At 50.6% G+C, this 20069-nt stretch overlaps 1 protein-coding gene across 7 annotated transcripts in view; it reads right to left on the reverse strand.

The window, feature by feature from the left end:
* The window catches only part of SSBP3 (single stranded DNA binding protein 3), a gene marked incomplete at both ends in the record, with an annotated part of 161466 nt that overhangs the window by 96741 nt on the left and 44656 nt on the right, over positions 1-20069 (reverse strand). The window lies entirely within an intron of this gene.

Genomic DNA, 20069 nt, shown 5'->3' on the forward strand with positions numbered 1-20069 from the left:
TGGTCCAGATGGTTCTGCAGAGCCAACAGGCAGGCCTCGGGTTACACTAGCCTCTCATGCACCCAGGCAGCACAGTGTGCAAGCTGGGCCTGGCCCTGGGGGTCTCCCCAGCCCCTGCCTCCCAAGTCACGCCTGGACTCTCAAGAGGGAGCAGTATTAAGCACCTCAAGGGCAGGCCTCATGCAGCCCAGGTGACAGTTGCTTCCCTCTCTGACCTCCTTTGAGGCAGCCAGGCCTGGGCTGACATAAAGCATTTTTCCCCAAAAACTTTCCGGAAAGTACCCTCTTTGGGTATAAATATAAAATCCCAGGATATCAAATGAGTTATGAATAAGAAATAATGAGTTAATGTGTAGAATCACCTATAACACCATATAAGTACATAAATAATGCTCAATAGCAACCCCAAAGTACATAACTTTTTTGTATAGTGGGTAGTCCTGGGGGCCAAACTTAAGGACCTAAGCCAGGTGTGGTGGTACACGCTTGTAATCCCAGTACTTGGGAGGCTGAGATAGGAGGATCCAGGTTCACAGCCAGCCTCAGCTATTTAGTGAGACTCTTTCAAAATAAAAAATAAAAAATTGGGCTAGGGGTGTAGCTCAGTGGTAGGATGCCCCTAGGCTCAATCCCCAGCACCAAAACAAAACAAAACAAAACAAAACTTAGGACCTTGTGTGTTGCTAGGCAAGTATTCTACCGGAGAACTACATTCGGGGCCGATACTTTAAACCTATTCCCCATGCCTCATTCAAGCCAGCTCCTGCCTTTCAGCGCTGCCTCCAGGAAGCCGCGTCTCGCCAGCCTGTTGGATCCAGGCCCCTCTCTGTTCCCACCATGTGCACCTCTTACGATGGGGCCTACACCACCAGAACCTCCCACAGGGCCTGGCATCTATGCCTGGCTTGTACGAAATCGACTGAAGGTTTATTTTTCCATCTCCCCAACTAGACCATGAAATCCTTGAAGGGTGACATGTTATTCGACTTTACTCTGCAAATTCCAGGAAGAAGATACAGTGTCTCAAACGGAAAAACCGTCTGTGGAGTAACTGAGGACCTGGGTGCGTGCAGGGCCTCCAGCCTGTGCTGCCCACCCCCACAACCCTATTCCTCACATTCTGAGTCTGAGCCCTCACAAAACAACTTCGAACTGTCCAAGTGCACCTGCTCGGTCACTTTGGGTCCCTCAGCCTCAATAGCAACGTATATACCCAAGGGGTATGAGCTCAAGTTTCACACAGACCCACGTAGCAAAGGGAGTCCTCTCTTCCCAGCTGAGGCCAAACAGGGACCCAACCACAAACATCCAGTATTTCTGAGCATGACGTGATCAGTGTAAAAATAGCTCCTGTATCTCTCTGCCCCCACCCTCCTCCCCAGCAACACAAAGGGCAGAACAAAGTGACACCCCTAACAAGCCTTAGCCTGTTCCTGCAGGGACAGCCCAGCCTCCTACATCTGGACCAGCTGCTGTGAACCAACAGGGAATTCCAAATTACATTTTAATTACCATAATTTTTCACAGGTACCTGAAACTGGATCTCTGACGACGGTATAAGAAATCCCCAAATAGGATGCCTGAGGTCCAAAGCTGCAGGCTTGTCTTTTAAACACACACACCTTTCTCACATGTCTTTCGTTGTATGGAACACCTTCTTTCTCCTATACATTGGCTTTGGATGAGGACAACATGGCCCAAGGTGGGGATGGTGGTGAGCACCTATTGTCCCAGATACTCAGGAGGCTTAGGCAGAAGGATCACTTGAGCTTAGGAGCTCAAAATCAGCCTGGGCAAAGTGAGACTGTCTCAAAACCAACAAACAAACACAGCAACACCGTTCATTGCCAGCTTCCAAAGCATGCTGATCTCTAGAGACCTTGGCTAAACCACTTCACCTATCACCATCTAGGAAAAGAATGGGAAATGGGGGTGGAGAGACAGACTCGTCCCTCAGCATTACTAAAAATATTAAAGAAGACCCAATGGAAAGTACAGCGAAGACTTTTTAAGAAAAATCACATATTCAGGACAATTCATGCTAACTAAGCAAATAGTAGATTCTTAGCAGACATGCATTCTTGGTGTGGATGTGTCTATACAGCATGAGGTTAGGAGTATGCGCTCTGGAATTAATCTGCATGGATCTGAATCCAGAATACAACATTTTAGCTGTGGAGCTTTGAGCACGTTAATTTGCCTTCTGTGGCCTCAGTTTCATCAACTGGAAAATAGGGATGATGGCAGATACCTCACAGGCTCATGTACAGTTCATGAAATCACTGCAAACAGTCTCTACTGCGATCCTGGTACTGGGGAGAGTAAAACAGGAGGATCACAGATTCAAGGACAGCCTCAGCAACTTAGCAAACTGCTGTTTCAAAATAAAAATAGAACAGAGCTGAGGGATATAACAGTCGCTCAGAGATATAATAGCCCTGGGTCCCCAGTATCCCCAACTCAAATCAGCACAAGTAAAATTAGCCTATCCCTAGCACATAGTAGCCACTAAAAAAACAAAACAAAACAAAACAAAAAAACTACTAGGGTAGCAAGGAACCTCAAGTGCCTTAAAGAGGAAAAGGTTGCCAGGTGTGATGGGGAACACCTGTAATCCCAGTGCTTGGGGGATTACAGGAGGATCCCAGGTTCAAGGACAGCCTCAGCAACTTAGATCCTGTTTCAAAATTTTTTTTAAAAGGTGCAGCTTAGAGGTAAAAGCCCCTGGGTTCAATCTCCAGCATTAAAATGGTGTGGTGAGAGGGAGGGAGGACAGAGGTAAAACACACACAGCTGAATGAAGAAAAAACGGGGAGTGGGAACAGGGATGCTCTGCCCTCTGCTTCTGTTCAACACTTAACCTCCTCCCCCTACCTTTAGGATAAGCACCTTGAGAAGGGACAGAGTCCTGCTGCTTTTTGGTACACTCTCTCTCATCTCTGTCAGGTGACTTGGCACCAAACTTGTGCTCAGCCAATATTTACAAAATTAATTGAACACACTAATTTTATCTCCCTTGCCTCTATGCAGTCTAGATATCAAAAAGAAACAGCCTGCACCAAAAAAGTCCTCTAAAGGTGGCCCCCCTCTCTCTCTCTCTTCAGCTGCCGTCATATTTGCAAAAGGAGTCAGCGGCCTGCCCGGGAGTGCCAAAGCCACCACCTCCGCGGCTGCTGCAGAGACTGGGCACTTCCTCATGGAGCCTGGGGCAAGCCCACCATGTCCCCAGGTGGCTGAACCCCCCACATTTACAGGGCGGGCTCCCATGAAACCCCAAAAGAAAACCCAGGCGCAGTGAGGGGAAGAAGTACACGCTTTATTTTTAGCCACAAATGATGGAAAGTTACTCTCAGAATAGTGCAAATTTTGCCTCATCACCCTCTGTACCTTTCCAGGATCCCCAGGAGCTTCCTGGAAAACTGGTGACAGTAAAGAGAGGGGGGGGGGGGGTCAGTGAGGGTCTCTCAGAGGTGGGGAGGGGAGAGACAGAAGTTGGTGAAACCAGATGGGGGTGAAAAAGTGGTCTTTGTGACAGCTAGAGGTCAGAGAGGCACCTACAAGTGGCTCCAACTCCGTGGCTCACAGGAGGCAGGGGGTCCCCACCACAGCCAACCAAGGACCCAGGCTGCCTCCACCCCATCCTACCAGGAGGTGTGGCAGCGGCAAAGTAAGGAATCTGAAAGGTCAGAGTCCTGCCCCCACCTCTGCTGTGCTCAGAGGCAGCAACCCAGCTCCCAGCCCCTCCTCCCTAAAGTCTGCTCTAGGAGCAAGCGCACAGGCGCTCAGGAAGCTGGCTGGCGCCCGGTGCTGACTCATCACCTTTGCACAATGGACCTGGGGCCCAAGAAAGACCTGCTGGGCTCTGCTCTGTGGGCTCCTGACTCTCCATCCACAGAGGCAACAGGCTGCTGGAAACACCTTCAAGACAGGCACCTGGTTCTGGGAGGCGCCAGCACCGGGCCTGCTGAACGTTGGCAGAAGTCTCCCCCATTAGTGAACTGGAGACTCCCCTCTGGAAACATATTCTGACCTCACAGCATACTTGAGAAACACCAGGAAATTGCAGAGAACTTTGATCACAACATCATTTCCTTTACCTTCACCCATACTGTACCCCTGGGCCAAACACAATAGACCCTGACCTGCCAGCCCTGAAGTCCACAGGGATTTACTGAGATCCGGCAGCAGGTGCTGGCCTTGGCAATGGATATTTAGCCTATGGTAGTCAACACAAGGCACACAGGCCAGAGGAGAGGACAAACCTCCAGGAGTTTAATTGCCACCTGCTGTACAGTGCGTGCTATTTATTATACCTGTGGTATGAGCCACAAAAGAGAAGTCCTGGGAGCTGTGGGGTATACGACAGGAGGCTTGACCCGAGAGGGGTCAGATGGGCCAGGTTCCCCAGGCTAAGACCCAAGAGATGGACAGGTACTAAGCTGGGGAGCAGGGAGGAAGAGTGGCAAGCACCTTCCAGGCAGAGGATGAGCCTGTACAAGGCCACCCGGTGCCTGGCAATGGTGAGAAACCGAGTGTGGCCGGAGAGTGCCCATGGAGGCCAGAGGGAGAGCTGGGGCCAGGGCAGGCTCCTTGCAAGGTGGGCCCAGGGCAAGGCCTACAGCTCGGCTCCCCTCCCGCTGCCAGGCAAGGTCTGTCACCATGGTAAAGCCCTGAAACCAGCGGAGCCCGCTGGCGAGACAGAACCCCAGTATCAAGACTGCTCAGTCTTGAGACCCTGCAGGAGAAAGAAACAGAAGCTCTCTGCATCTCCACTTCCTTAATTAGAAAGTGGGGGTCTGTCTCCAAAATGAGGGAAGTAACGTGAAAGGGGTCTGACATACCCCCGGTGGGAACCCAATCCATGTCTCCCACACTGCAGCCCCAAGATCAGCTAGTCATGGACCCCCAACCCACCCCAATCCCGGTGAGCTGGCATGCTTTGAGCCCCCTCAAGGGAAATAGCTCCCTGATGCTGACAGATGGGGAGTCCCAAAATACAGCGTATGGATCATGTTTCGTGACTAGCAAAACACACCAGCGGGGACACTCTGAGAACCCGGCTGGTTTTCAGGAACAGGATTTTACACATTTCCCAGCAGCGGCGGATCTGCGCTTGCCTCCACCCGCCCGCAAGCTCCCCTGGAGCCGGATCCTGCACTAGCAGGACAGGTGCAGGGGCTCAGGAGGACGAGAGGCCACACCCTAAAAGGTTAAAATCCTCTGCTGCTTTTAACATTGCTACCATGTCCTGGGTACCTGCCGCACACCAGGTGTCCGTGGATTCTGATCCTGACTCTTCCTGTGTGCCCCTGGGCACATTCATTCTGCTGGTCTGTGAAGTGGGATGGTGGTATCCTCCCCTCCCTGGGAGGGGGCCTGAATGACCAACCCCAGAACTCAGTACATGGGGGCCTCTTTCATAACCACCACTGTCCTTAAAACAGCCTAATTGTGGGGTAACTCTCCCTGCAGCTGCCCCACGGAGGGAAATGAACACTAAGAGGCCACACCAGCTGTCAGGGCCGCCCAGTGGCTAAGGAGCATTCTGTCTCTGAAGGAAAAAGGGTACCTGGAAATCAAGGCAGTATAGGAAGGGGTGTGAGATCATGGAGAGGCACCTCTGATTAAACTGACTGGACTGACATTAATCCCCCCAACACAGGCACATGTTTAGTTAGGAAAAAGGTCATGCCAACAACATGTGAGTGAGAGTACCAAGGACACTGATCTTTGGGTGGTGGGACTGCCAAAGATTTTGTTTGTTTATTTAACTTCCTTTACAATGAACATTTATCCACACATATTTGGAAATAAGACATGAAACCAAGCTTCTTACAAAAATGCCTACTGTAGTGCACATTGTCAGTCTTGGTAAAGTAAATACTTCTGTCCAAAGTAGGCTATTGAGGGCCTCTTCGGGGATAAGGGTTATCCAAACCACTTCCAGGAAAAGTGTCTCTTGGGGGACAGAGTGAAGGGGATTAAAGTATGTTCCAGATACTTTTTGTAAACTCTGTGGTTGGTTTATTAAGGGGCACAAGATTGTGCTCTGCCCTGTACAACTACTGTAGTGGACTCAACATGCTGAGTGTCTTTAATGTGGTGCTGGCCTTTGGGGTGTGTGTGTGTTGGGGGGGGATATCGATCTAACCCTGGGCCTCATGTGCTAGGCAAGCACTCGGCCACGATGCTGCACTCACAGCCCAGTAATGGCCTTTAGAGAAGAAAAAGAACTCATGTGCCACTGAGCCTATAGTCCCGGCTCCTTGGGAGGCTGAGGCAGGAGGATGTGTGCTCTGGACCAGCCTGGGCAACTTAGTAAGACCCTGTCTCCACATAAACAAGAAAGAAGAGTGGAGAACTTAAAAATAAAATAGCACCCAATTAGTTTTCTTTTTTTGTTTTGTTTTGTTTTGTTTTAGGTGCCAGGAAGAGCAGAGAAGAAGCATTGAGGGATGTTGATGAGGGATGGCGATCGGAACAAGGCCCCCACTGCCTAGGGCCTGCCGCCTGCAGACAGCCTCAGAAGCCCCAGGCACACGGTGGTAAATTTCACTTGGCAGGCGTGGTTTTCATTCGCATTTTGAGGATATGTATAATCCAGACTTCCTATTTGCATTACATTGGTTTTCACCAACACAATAGCTACAAATGCTTTCTACTCCGCTCACTCCCGGCTTCTGTGAGGAAACTTCTCAGATGCAGGGAGTCTGCAAAGTCGCCAGCAGTCTGGTGAGTGGCGGGCAGACTCGGTCTCGGTTCTTTCTGCTCAGACGGAAAACTTCTGTGAGGGAAGACTTCTGCTCTCCTGTTAGATATCAACCCACACTTGGCCCCTTCATGTTTACACACAGCAAAAACACAGGAGCCCCTATTTTTAAAAATATATATCCTTATTGACACTATGCAGTATTTGCATTTCCAATAAAACAGTTACTAGCTACCAAGGCTGCCTGGAACAGATAATGCCAAGAACTGCACTTTTTAAACCATCTAGGGCCCAGTCTTCTTTTCTAGGGAGCAGACGGGCACTTAAAGAACCTCTAAATCCAAGGGTTCCAAGCCTTCCCCAATCCCTTAGTTCAGAGAGGCAAGTACGCATTCTGGCTTCAGAGGCTCAGGCTAGCTGAGCCTCAAAAAAAATAGGGCAGGAGAGAAAAACCTACCCATGTTTTTAAGGCCATCCCCAAGTTCTTACAAGAATGTTTCCTTTAAGCTTTCTTTACAAATCCCTGGTATCCAGCAAAGCAGCTTCTGACCCCAAATGTCAGGCTGGGTCTCACCATTGTGCCTGGCAGAGACCATATTCTGGCATGCAGCAGATTCCTAACGTGAGTTTACAGGCCTGACCAACATTGACAGAGAGGGGTAGTATCTTTAAGGCCCCTCATAACAGAAGTTAAACTTGCCCTTTGGATTAAAGGCCTGGCACTGTCACCCTGTGTTGTGGGTTGACTTGTGTCCCCACTCCCCCCCAAAAAAAGACAGCTTAAGTCCTTAACTCCCCACACCTATGTGTGGGACTTATTTGAAAGTATGTCCTTTGCAGATTAATCCAAGCTAAAAACGAGGTCATTCTAGATTAGAATGAGCCCTAACCCAACACCTGGCCTCCTTATAAAAAGAGGGAAATTTGGACACATGGGAAAAATGCCATGTGATGGTGCAGATAGGGCCTGGAGTGGCAGGAGCCAAAGAGCTCCAAGGACTGCTGGCAACACTCGAGGACAAGAGAAGGCATGGAAGAGATCCTCCTCCATCACTTGAGAGTACATGGCCCTGCCGGTCCCACATCTTGGACCTCCAGCCTGCAGGGCAATGACAATACAATTCTGTTGCTTAAAGCCACCTGTTTGTGGCACTTCGTCAATGCAGTTTCGGAAACAAATATACCTAGAATTCTTTCCAACGCTTTCAGCATACTCACTCATTCGATTGCCCACCACAGTTCTATGACCCAAAATGACATTGCTGCACCTCAACATCTGTGCAACCAACCCTGACCTTCCATCAACACCCTCACCAAATGGCCAGAGTCCCCGCGGTCATCTGGGTCACACTGATACAAAGTCGTCTTTACTGGATGGTGGGCTCTGCCCCTGGCCCACCACCTGGAACAGCCAAGCAGTCTCAGGCAATGCATGAGGTGCCTGGAAACAACAAAGATGGCTAGGAGGGGAAGAAAAGTGGAAATTAAGAGAGAATGGGTAAAAAGAGACGAAAGTTGAAAATGGGGGTTGAAGGCCAAGAGGACAGGCAAGAGGCACAGAGAGCAGGCCTCCTCAGGCCCTACCCCATGGCCAGTCACATGCTCCAACCCCTCCCCCACTCACTTGGGAACTTTAACTCCCACAGCCTGCCACACAGGTTAGTGCCGGAAACCGTCTACCCACACAGCTGTTACACTTTGAGCTTCCACAAAGAGAAAGCAAACCCACTTCCGCCCAGGGGCTGGGCTTTGTTTGGTTTGGACTTCCAAAACCTGGAACTCAGTGGGGCCAAGTCAACACTGGGAGGCCAAGTAGCTGGGCAGGCAGATGGATGGGCTGGAGGCTCTAACACATTGCCCCACCTGTGACAGCAGGGGTCAGCTGTGGTCCTGGAGAAGGGAGCAGGAGCCGCCCAATTCACCCCACACACCACACTCTCAGTGTGCCCCAGCAGCAAGGCCAGGAAGGCTTTCCACTCCTCTCCTATGGCCACCAAAATGCAGGAACCCTTCCACAGTGGCAATGCCGGACCTAGGCAGTTATGGACCAGACCAGGACCTTGTACCACAATCTCCCTTGGCTCAGGAACTCCTCCACACTCAAAGCAAGCACACAAAATTAAGCCAGCCCCCAAGTAACAGGCATAGCACTGGAGAGGCAGCTGACACCCTGCTGGAAACCTGGGCTGGGCCAGAAACCCAGCCTTTGCCATGTATCCATTCAACAATTTACTGAGCACCTACTATGTTTCCTCGGCAACCTCATCTGCAAAAACAGGGTGACATTACCTGCCTGAACAAAGCTCTTCTTAGAGTGCAACATATCAACAAATATGAAATAGCCAGAACAGCACCGGACACATGAGAATAGCCATGAGGAAGGAAAGAGTAGAGCTGCTGTGCCCATCTTCTGGCTCAGACGCTGAGACACAACTCCTCGAGGGCAGGCAGAATCCCCAACTGTACTGTGCAATTCCCTGACAGTGCCAGCACCTACAGTGGTGCCTGACACACAGCAGGTGCTCAAGTGCTTGTTATATTAAAAAAAAAAAAAAAAAAAAAAACACACACACAACCAACTGCCAGATGTCTTAAGGCCTCAAGGCTGGATGCAGAAACATCCAAACTCCAGGACACACTCAACCATCTTGGGGACCGCTTTGGGGGCAAAAAGACAATCTGAAGTCATAAAACAAGTAGTCCTGTCCCCAGCTGGGGAAATAAAAAGGCCAGGAGGCCAGTATCCCCCTCCCCAAACAAAGCCAAGCTGAGTGAGGAGACCACCACAGACGCCTCAAGCTTCAGCCTCAGAGAAGCACGCTGGCTTTTCCAGGAGAAGGTAGGCCAACCTTAGTCCCACATGGAAAAGGAGGGCTGGGAGTCACACAAGATGGGCATCTAGTGAGAAAAGGGTATGCAAGAGCCAGAAAAACATACCAAGTCATCATTTTGCAGATGTCCTTTCAAGAGCTGGCTCCTACCTCAGCTGGGATCCACAGCAATTTCATCCTTTGCATCCTCTCTCTCTCCTCTACCTACTCTTATCTTGGGTTCAAACACACCTGGCAAGTGTGCAGGAATGCACAACACAAACTGCCGGCTACCTGGAGCCCCTGGTCCCTCACCCACCCAGCACCCTTTGGCAGCTTCAGCTGCTGGCTGTCGCTTAGACCCTTCTTCCCAGATTAAATTGCACCAAATCCCAACCCTGGGTATTTCACCAGGAATACCTTTATGATCTCCATCTCCACTGGATCTGCCTCCCCTGCCAGCTCCAACCAGGACAATGACAGTCCATTAAGAATAGCGAGGGGGCTTCCGTTTGGAAAGGCAGCAGAACAGCGGCCCCTCCAAGAGGTGGGGACTTGAGGCTCCAGCACTGCCTTCCCTAGTAGGCTACCTGAGGACAGGCTGCTTATGCTTTCTGAGCCCCAATTCTGCCGCCCATACAAATGGCCAACACAGTGCCAGCAGGGGTGCCAGGAAAGAGCACAAGGGCGCCCCCTAAGTGGTTCCTATAGCAAGTGCGCCCATGCTGTAGCCAGAACTCCAGCCTCCTCCCTCAGCACTGCAGCTAGAAAGCCGTGCCAAGTGTGGGGCAGCCCTGCAAAGCAGAAGTAGTCCCGCTTTTCTCAAGTGATTAACAGGTCCAAGAAAGGCTGTGGTGCGATTTACAAGGGCCACGGCCAAGAGAGATTTACCCACGTATGGCCTTGGGATGGTTTGCTAAGACTCGTGTACAACCCTGGTTTGGCTGAGGATCTCAGCAGCAAGTAATTTTTCTAATTGATTCATTAGCACTCCAATCAACGGCACTTTAGACACAAAGGGGCCCGTGTGGGTCTGAATACCCAAGCCCAGGATGCTGAGCCAAAGGACCAGTTCCTGCAGCGGCCCAGGGGTAGGCAAAGAGAAGCCCACAGGGAGACCCTCCGAATAGCACACCAACTCGGAAAGAACTCAGAGTCTAGAAACAAACAGGAGCCTACGTAGCTACTTAAATGCCGTTTTTATCATGAGAATGTTCTGACCAGAACACAGTATGTAAAAAGGTGGGACAGGGGGAATATAATCTGAAAGAAAACACTCCCAGAGGTAGCAGTTAGTTCTGGTGATGACAGGCAACTGTCTTTCTTCCCGGCACTTTTCAAAATTAACCTGCAAGCCAAGTGTGGTGACACACTCCTGTAATCCCAGTAACTTGGAAGGCTGAGGCAGGAGGATCACAGGTTCACAGCAGCTTAGCGAGGCCCTCAGCAACCTTACTGAGACTGTTTCAAAATAAAAAATAAAATAGGGCTGGGGTGTAGCTCAGAGGCAGAATAACCCCCGAGTTCAATCCCTAATACCACAAAAAAGAAAAAAATGTACCGGACACATCACTTCTTTGATTTTCTCAGGTACGGACGACAGCGATTACACTAATTCCGAGCATTACTGCAAGGATGAAATGAAATGACATGAAATAGCAGCGCCTGAGAGCTGTGGGCCCCAGACAGAGCGCCAGGTGGGCAGCAGCTCAGCGGCCCCAGCCCACCTGCCTCTCAGCCAAGGCTCACGTTATGCTCAGGAAGGTTAGAAATTACTCTGGTCACTTGTGAACTTGCTGAGGCTGCAAATGCTAAAATGCGCACACCTCAAGAGTAATACTGCAATAACCTAAGTATAAACTAAACTTTAGATACACTCTTCCTTCAGCATTTTGTATTCCTTTGGCATGTGGAATATTCACACGAGACAGTTCCTCAACAGCTCAAGCTAACAGGAAGAAGCCTCTGAGAGAACCTCTAAGAGAACCTCTAAAACATGGCTGGGTCCTTGCGAGAGGCCCCGTTCAGGAGCAGTTTGCGGCCTGTGTACCGCAGAAGTCCTCAAATGCCCACATTTGAGGGCCCCTGACCTGACCTGCCTGGGACAGCACTTGCCTCTACCTACCCACCTGGCCAGCCGTCCAAGCCTCCTAAGTTCACACTCCAGAGGGAATGGGTGGCCCAGCACAACAAGAAGCAAACACAACAAAAGGCAAACACATGAGGGCCCTCTGCATGGTCAGGACTAAAAGGACAGACAGGCCTCAGGGGCGTAGAAACACCCAGAGCCAAACACTTCACCTTCACGCTTACCCTAGGAAGAGGCAGTCTCAAAACAAAAACAAAAACAAAAAACAAAATAAAAACGCCAAATGGGTCCAGCCTTCTTGGCTGATGGTAAGTAAAGAGGCTTCTTCAAGTGAAATCATGGAAATAAGTCACACTTCTCCACCAAATGTCCCTGGAGAGCCTTTGCCAGAAACTGCACTCACCAAGTCACTAGCTTCCTATGAGGCTTAATCTCTTCTCCAAACCCCTTACTCCCTAGCCCTCAGCAATCCATTGCCAGCCTTACTATGGCGACTTCAACGCAAGGCAAAGAGAATGTGTGGTGGCCATCTGGGCCTCGCAGAGCTTTCTGACCATCGGACATCTGGGATGACCTCACTATTGTAACTGCTAACAGAAACAAAGGACAAGACAAGATTTCTGAGAATACCATCTCAGTCAACTGCTCTAAAATTTCAATATTGGAATAAAGTATTTGCTATTCCCTTCCTTCCTTCCTTTTTTGGCACCGGGGAGTAAACCGAGGGGCATTCCACCTCTGAGCTACACACCCAGAACCCTGTTTATTTTTTATTTTGAAACATGGTCCCACTAAGTTGCCGATGCTGGTCTCAAACGTGAGATCCTCCTGGCTTAGCCTCCCAAGTACTGGGATTACAGGCATGTGCCACCATGCTCGGCACCACTTTCCTAATTTAAACCAAAGAATGATGACAAAAGAACCTCAACAAAACCTATGGCGCTCAACGAAGGTGCCTTGAGACAGAGCACAAAACCACCACACATCAGTTAACACTGGGCCTCAGCAAGCAGGGGGCCCGCTGAGTGGCAAGCCTGAACTGTAGGAGACCGGGGCAGCAGACAGCGGGGGAGCCCCAGCTTCAGGTGCAGCCATTCCACCCCCGGCATGGCCCACAGCTTCTCATCTGTAAGGGAGGCCTGGCCGCAGGGCTCCACACACTGCTCCACATACACTCTGCCAGGAGGAAGGCAGTTCTCAGAGGGCTGCAGGTAGCTATAGGACTAGATACTGTTGGCTGTGAATTTTGCTTGGGTTTGTTTGTTGAAATACCAGGGAATTGAACCCAGGAGCTTTACCTCCGAGCTACATGCCCAGCCTTTTTGGAGACAGGTTCTCACCATGGCCTCCAACTTGTGACCCTCTGGCCTCAGCCTCCCAAGTAGCTGGGCTTTTATTGTACACTGAACCCAATTTCGGTTCTCTAATTAGAACAGGGTGAACCCATTCTTCCCCTAGAAATCGAACTCATTGTGAGAAGAGTCTTGAGACAAATCCGAGCCAAATTAGGAGGTCACCTCTATTTAATATCCCAGGAATCCAGAAAAACTAGAGAAACAACCAGCTAGAAATCTCTTTGAAGCTGGGTCTGACCTGATGCAGCACTCTGCAGAAGACAAGGTGCTCGGGAAAGGTGGCTTCAGAGCACACCGTTCAGACATGCCATCTACTCGCTGGTGGACTCCCAGGGATGGTGTCCAAGAGAAGTTGGAGCAAGGAGAAGGTGGGTGAAAACTGATTGCCTCTTGCCTTCGCAGGGCCAAAAGCCTACGGGCTGCCTGGTGCCAAGTTCCTCTACAAGGAAGGAGAGCTTAGCTGGGTGGCTCCCTCCCTCTCTCCTACTCTTGCCTCATAGGCCCACACACCAGACCAGGACTGGGTATGACCTGGCTCTTCTCTGCACCACCTGCAACAAGCAATACCCATCCACAGAGGGAAGGAAGGACCGAGGCCAGGCACTCTGCCCCGCACCTCTGCACTGGGCACTCCACAGACATGAGGCTGATGTGCTCCACTGAACCAAATGTCTGGACAAGACCCACCGGGAGCAAACACAAGAGGACTCCAAACACAGACATCGCAACGGGGGCCTCCCCCACTCCAAACGGGTCCCCCAAAATGAAGGGAGGATTCTTGGCAAGCTAAAAGGGTCTTCATAAGGACCTCCTTAAAACCCCATCCCTCTCAGGGCACAGGCAAATCAGGATTCAGCTTACTTGAGGTGGCGTTTCAAGAACGTAGACCCAGGCACGCCCTCCACCCACACTGCCTCTCTTTGTGAGAGGGAACCGCCCCTTGTAAGGGCCCCGGAGCCCAGCTCCCTCTCCTCCGCCCACCCTGCCTGGCCAGACCCCCATTAACGCACGGCTCGGCTCGTGCCATCCACACTGTTGTTTTGGAATGTGCCAGTAATTCTGGTGGCAGGAACAGCAAGCTTTAGCTCAGCAGAGAAACCAGCTGGAGAGGCAGCCTCATGAAATAATGAAATGCCAAACCAACCCCTACATCTTCTCCAGTCTCTCAGGTCACCTACCAGATTAGAAGGCCTGTTGCTACGGCAACCATATCTTGCAAGTGCCGGCTGAACTTCCCCATAATTTTTAACCCTTTAACTAGCTGGGAAAGGGTGGTGTGTAGCCGAACCTGTATCAGAAAGAGTTGACCTGCTCTGGCTGTGCTCTTACAAATTAAAGTGAAAAATGGGGATTGGCAGCTAGGGGAGGGGCAAGCGTCCACAGCTGGGCAAAGAAACAAACAGTGAAAGGGAACACCCACCTACAAGCTCGCCTGTCCTTCCCACCAGCACCCACAAAATAACTGAGGCAGGCCGAGGTGTGCAAACTTCTCAAGCACCTGGCAACTCCAAAGCACAGAGGAGATGCGAATTAACCAGGGCAAAATGGACCAGTGCCTGTCCCTCCCGGCCAGGCTCCGTGCCCTTCTTGTGCCATGGAACAGCGCCGGGCCCTTCTGTGGTAAGCAGAAGGCGGCCGGGAGCTAGGCGCAGGGGACAGATGGTCACGCAAGCACTGGCACTTTCCAGTTGTCTGATAGGCGCCTGCTGCCAAACAGGCCCCCCACCCCCTCACAGGCGCTCCCACCCCAAAGTGGAGCCTGGGAGCTGCAGCGGGCTCCCAGGGCCAGTGAGCAGCACGGCGGGCGGCAGCTTCTCCCTCCCGCATTCCACCCACATCTGCAAGTCATCCCACGTCCACTCCCGGCTGTCCAGCCTCACCCTCTCACCATGTCATGGACGCCCTTCTCCACCCACCCCACCCCCTTCAGGATCAGCGACCAGGGTTCCTGGAGTCTCTGTAGAGTAAATCTTTACAATGGCTTTCCTCAGCCTTGCAGTCAGATTGGACAAGAGAGACTTGGTAACATCAGAGAGGCAGAAGAAGCCCTCGGGGGGCTTCCCCAGCTGGGGCGAGCCCAGGTCCTCACACGGCGGGCTCACGGAGGGGAGCAGAGGCTTCTGGCCCACTGCCCACTGACTGAGGCACCCAGAGGCCCAGTGGTTTCCCCAGAGGATGAAGAAAAGGTGCAAGGCAAGAGGACTGAGCCACCAGTGAGAGGACAGGAAGCGGGTGTCAGGCGAGCACGCAGTGGGAGCAGGAGGCAGCCGGGCACTCGGACTCTGCTCCCAATGTCTCCATAGTGGGCATTGGGCAAGTGGGGCCACTGTGCTACCTGCAGATCCAGCAACCCACTGACATACGCTAGGGACTGGCTTTCAAATCGGGGGGGCAGCACATGGGTGGGCTGTGATTCTACAATTTGTTTTTTGTTTTGTTGGGTTTTTTTGGAGGTGGTCCACACAACCAGGGCTCTTGGCACTACTGGTGAAGAACAGAAGAAAATTTCACCCTGCGCATCCATGCAACCTCATCTTCCTGCTCCCCCACCAGCCCCCTCCTCCTGCAAAAAGAAGACCTGCAAGGAAACCCAGTACAGTGAATTAAAGTGCTCAGGTCTGGGCTACCAGTCAGTGACCAGAGGTCACAACCAGCCTGCCCAGCACCTGGACGAGAATGGTGAGCGCTGCAGACCAGCCCGTCGGATGGAGGAGAGCTGAAGCAAAGCGAAGGAGCAGGGATGAGGATGAGGCAGGGCCTGCCCCGGGGGACCATCAGAAGCTACTTCATCTGGGATTTGGTCACATGTGGCCTGCACACTTTGCAGGCATTTGTCAGTGCGTTGATACAGGCAGCCCTAGAGGGACCCCTGAGGAGCATCCCAGAGCACCTGCCATGCCATCCAGGCACAGGGGGGCTTTCTTCTTACTGTGAGGTCTCCTCCCCTAAGCCGCTCAATCTGCACCTCTATTTCCCTTCACAGTGTCCAAGACAAGGCTCCAAGAACATCTTCAAGGCAAAAAGGAATGAGCTCTTTCCATTTTAACCCACCGGATGGGCAGGTTGCCACCAAGCTTATCCATTGTTTGGTCTCATTTATACCCAAATCCTTTGGCTCCTTCCACAAATCCTTATTGGGCACTTACCATGTGCCAGGCACTGTAGACACAAAACTTAAGACTCACACCTGTCTGTCCTCAAGGAGAGCCTCTCACCTGGCAACTAAATGCTGTACTGTGGAGCGCTCTGTTTCTGCCTTGAATGCACAGCCCCTCAGCATCTGGATACAGGGACTCTGGGTTCTCTTTGATGTCCCTGCAGCCTAGCCAACCTGCCCAGCTCAGGTAGAGAGGAAGGCAGAGACACAGGGCTTCTGTGCAAATCCATTGCCTGTTGACCAGAAGCCAACTGGAGGCTTCATAAGCAATTCCACACCTGCTAGGCAAAGACCCTTTCTCAGGGGCAATGGCTTGCGCCTCACTCTAAGACAAAAGTCCAGGCCAACAGCTGCAAGGCAGGAGGCGGGGAGGTGAGCTGACGACCTCTAGGCCTTGGGCCTCAATTTCCCCTACTGGTAAAACGAGGGGGTTGTCCGGTCTGATCTCTAAAGATATCTTAATGAACATTAGGAGACTAGAACCATCTTCGCCGGATGGAGCTAACGGAACAAAGGATGCAGCAGCAAGGATTCCAGGCGGAATAGGCATCCCGCCGATGTGCTCCCCACCTACGCTCTCATCGTGCAGGGAGATTCTGCCCACAGCTCTGAATAATAATAGAAGTAACATTTAGGTACGGTTGAGGATTAAGTTAAACCTCACTTAAGAGGCAGGGATGTTGGCATTCGGGAGCAGGAAACAGGCCTGGGAACGCAGCTAATACCCACCACAGAGCACAGCGGATCACCGCCAGCTCCTGACTCCAGCATCTTCCGCCTTGGCCCCTTCTCCCTCTTGCTAAAATGCAGGAGCCTGGAGGGTGTTCGGCCAGAAAAAGGGGACTGGAGGTCAGTTTTGGAAGCCACTTGTTCAGAAGGGCACTGGCAAGCCAGAAGATGGGGAGACGCCCTCCCACATAGATCTGAGGTCGGAAGTCTCATCAAAGAACAGACACGTGTATGAGTTGTTACAATTATCCTCCCCCCAAAAGCTGTCACAGGGTAGGAGTCTTTCCAGTTTTGGTGCAATACCTAGAACACAGACTCTGACACATCCTAAAACTGAAATGGGCTACATTCTCAGGTAGCGAGTTCCCGGTTACTGTCGGTAAAGCAAAGACTGCAGAACTAGATCGGGAGGGATTTTACAGGTTATCAACTGATAAATATGCTGACGGAGGAAAAATACAGAGGGAGCATTTGGGCATTTCATATTTTAAAATAGCCTTTCCTTTAAAAAAAAAAAGTGTCTAGGATGCTAAGGAGGGCCTGGAAAGGTGCCTTTTTCTTTTTTCTCTTTTTTTTTGGTCTGCCTCTCACTGACCTACAGAGAGCTTTTTATAAACATCAGGCTTCCCTGGCATCCTTGGTCAAACTCCACCCACCTTCTTCCCAGCTGCAGAGGTCGCTGGGTTTTTGTGGCAAGAACTGCAGGTGGTGACTGAAATGCTGGATAAATAAGAAAAGCTCCATTATGTAAAACTCGAATCTTTAGGGCACTTCTGTACAGTAGGGAATCAGAAAGGAAAAAAAAAGTTTTAGAGAGCAGACCCTGTATAAGAAATGCAGGCCTGGCTGCCAACTTGGTATCCCCCCCCCCCAGCCTGGCAGGCGGAGGGTGGAGGGCAGAAGTGTGATTCAACAGCACTCACCACCTACCCTGGGGAAACACGCAGAATACAGACCAGCCCATAGACCTCCCACCACTTCTTGGTGTCAGTATAATGCAAAGTGCATCTTAACTGCCAGCTCCTTCAGAGTTTTGTTCACATGCTGAATCTCAGAACCTAGATGACGCCTGGCCATTACACGTGCTCAAGAAATATTGCAGAGCAGGGTATGGCGGTGCACACCTGTATTCCCAGCTACTTGGGAGACTGCGGCAGAAGTTAGGACATTTGCAGCCAGCCTTAGCAAAACTCTATCCTATTTCAAGATAAAAAGGCCTGGGTCTATATTCACCCCCGGATTCAATTCCCAGTACTGAGAAAGAAAATAACAAATAGGAAGGAAGGGCCAGGCGTGGTGGCGCACGCCTGTAATCCCCGCGCTTGCGAGGCGGAGACAGGAGAATCCCGCAGGTTCAAAGCCAGCTGCGCTGGCTTAAGAGACCCTGTTTCCAAAAATAAAAAAGTATAAAACAGGTCTGGGAGTGTAGCCCAGAGGTAGAAGGGTTTCCAGGAACCCCAGTATTACCAAAAAATAAATAAATAAATAAATAGGAAGGAAGGAAGGAAGGAAGGAAGGAAGGAAGGAAAGAAGGAAGGAAGGAATAAAAGAAAAATCAATACTTACAAAAAGAATGGATCTTTAAAAAGAATAAGTAAGTCAGACATGGTGGTGCAAGGGAGGCTGAGGCAGGAGGATCACAGGTTAGAGGCCACCTTCAACAACTTAGCCAGGCCCTCAGGAACTTAGACTCTATTTCAAAATTAAAATAGGGCTGGGGGTGTAGCTAGAGTTAGAATGCCCCTGAGTTCAATCCCTAGTACCACCAAAAAGAAAGAAGAAGCAAACTAAACCAAATATCTTTTCACTCTGTTTTAGATTTAATTACATAACTTCTTTTCCCCAACTGATTCACCTATCTCCTTGTGCTCGACTCAAATTATTTTGCTTTTTTTTTTTTTTTTTTTTGGTGGTACTGGGGGTGGAACCCAGAGGCTTTCTACCTCCAGGCTATACTCCCAGACCTACTTTATATTTTATTTGGAAACAGGGTCTCACTAAGTTGCTGAGAGCCTCACTCAGTAGCTGAGGCTGGCTTTGAACCTGTGCAAGCCTCCTGTCTCAGCCTCCCAAGTGCTGGGATTACAAGCGTGCGCCACCACGCCCAGCTATTTTGCATTTTTTAAAAATTATGGTGGGATAAAAGGACTGTCTAGAAGCTTAGTGAGAACAGTTACAGCATGGGCATATGGAAACGCCACTCTGCGCTCCACGGGGGCAGGGACTTTGTATTCTATCCCCTGCTTCATTCCCAACCTGTGGCGTGACACTGGCACACAGTGTGCACTCAACACACACCTAAAAAGAACCAGCAAACAAATTTACCATATGACCGTGGCCAAGTCCCTCATCTCTCCAGGACATCTTTTCTAAACTCTAAAATGGCAACACTAAGCTGGGCTTGGTGGCGCATGCTTATTATCCCAGCATTTGGGAGGCTGAGACAGGAGGATCGCGGTTCGCAGACAGCCTCAGCTACTACTTAGTGAGGTTCTTTGCAACTTAGTGAGAACTGTTTCAAAATAGAAAGAATAAAAAATAGGGCAGAGGTATAGCTTGGAGGTAGAATGCTCCTAGATTCCATCCCCAATACTGCACCAAAAAAAAAAAAAAAAAGGATAACGCTGGGGAACTCAGGGGTCATCAGCCAGTTCTAATGTGTTTGGAAGTCAGATCTGGGTACACCACCCTGGGAATGTCTTTGATCACAAAAAGGCTGCACAGCCCCCAGGTCTTTCCACAGGGAAGAAGCTAGGAGGCAGTGTGGGGCCACAGAGCACAGGCTTTGGCGCCCAGTGTGTGAATCCCAAGGTTCTTGCTGAAACTCCCTCCTCGGACCTCAACTTCCTCATCTGCAAAATGGGGGGCCAGGCCTTGCTACCTGACCAGACTGCAAACCGATTGGAAGATAATGCACATAAAAGCACCTTGTGCCCAGGGATTAGGTAACACAGAGCGAGACTCCACCAACCCTGCTCTTGACCTTACAATTACTTCTACCCTCAATGGGAGATGCTAATTCGGGACAAGGGACAATCAGGACCAGTTCACAAAATAACATTATACAAAAATCCAGTCTGTAACTTGCCCTATCCTAACTATAAAGATGTGAATTTTTCAGGAGGCTGAGGCAAGAGAATCTTAAGTTCGAGGCCAGCCCAGGCATCTTAGCAAGATTCTGTCTCAAAATAAAATTAAAAGGGCTAGGGGTGTAGCTCAG

This window comes from Muscardinus avellanarius (assembly GCF_963383645.1).
Source record: "Muscardinus avellanarius genome assembly, chromosome: 3".
In the NCBI taxonomy this organism is placed as follows: Eukaryota; Metazoa; Chordata; class Mammalia; order Rodentia; family Gliridae; genus Muscardinus; species Muscardinus avellanarius.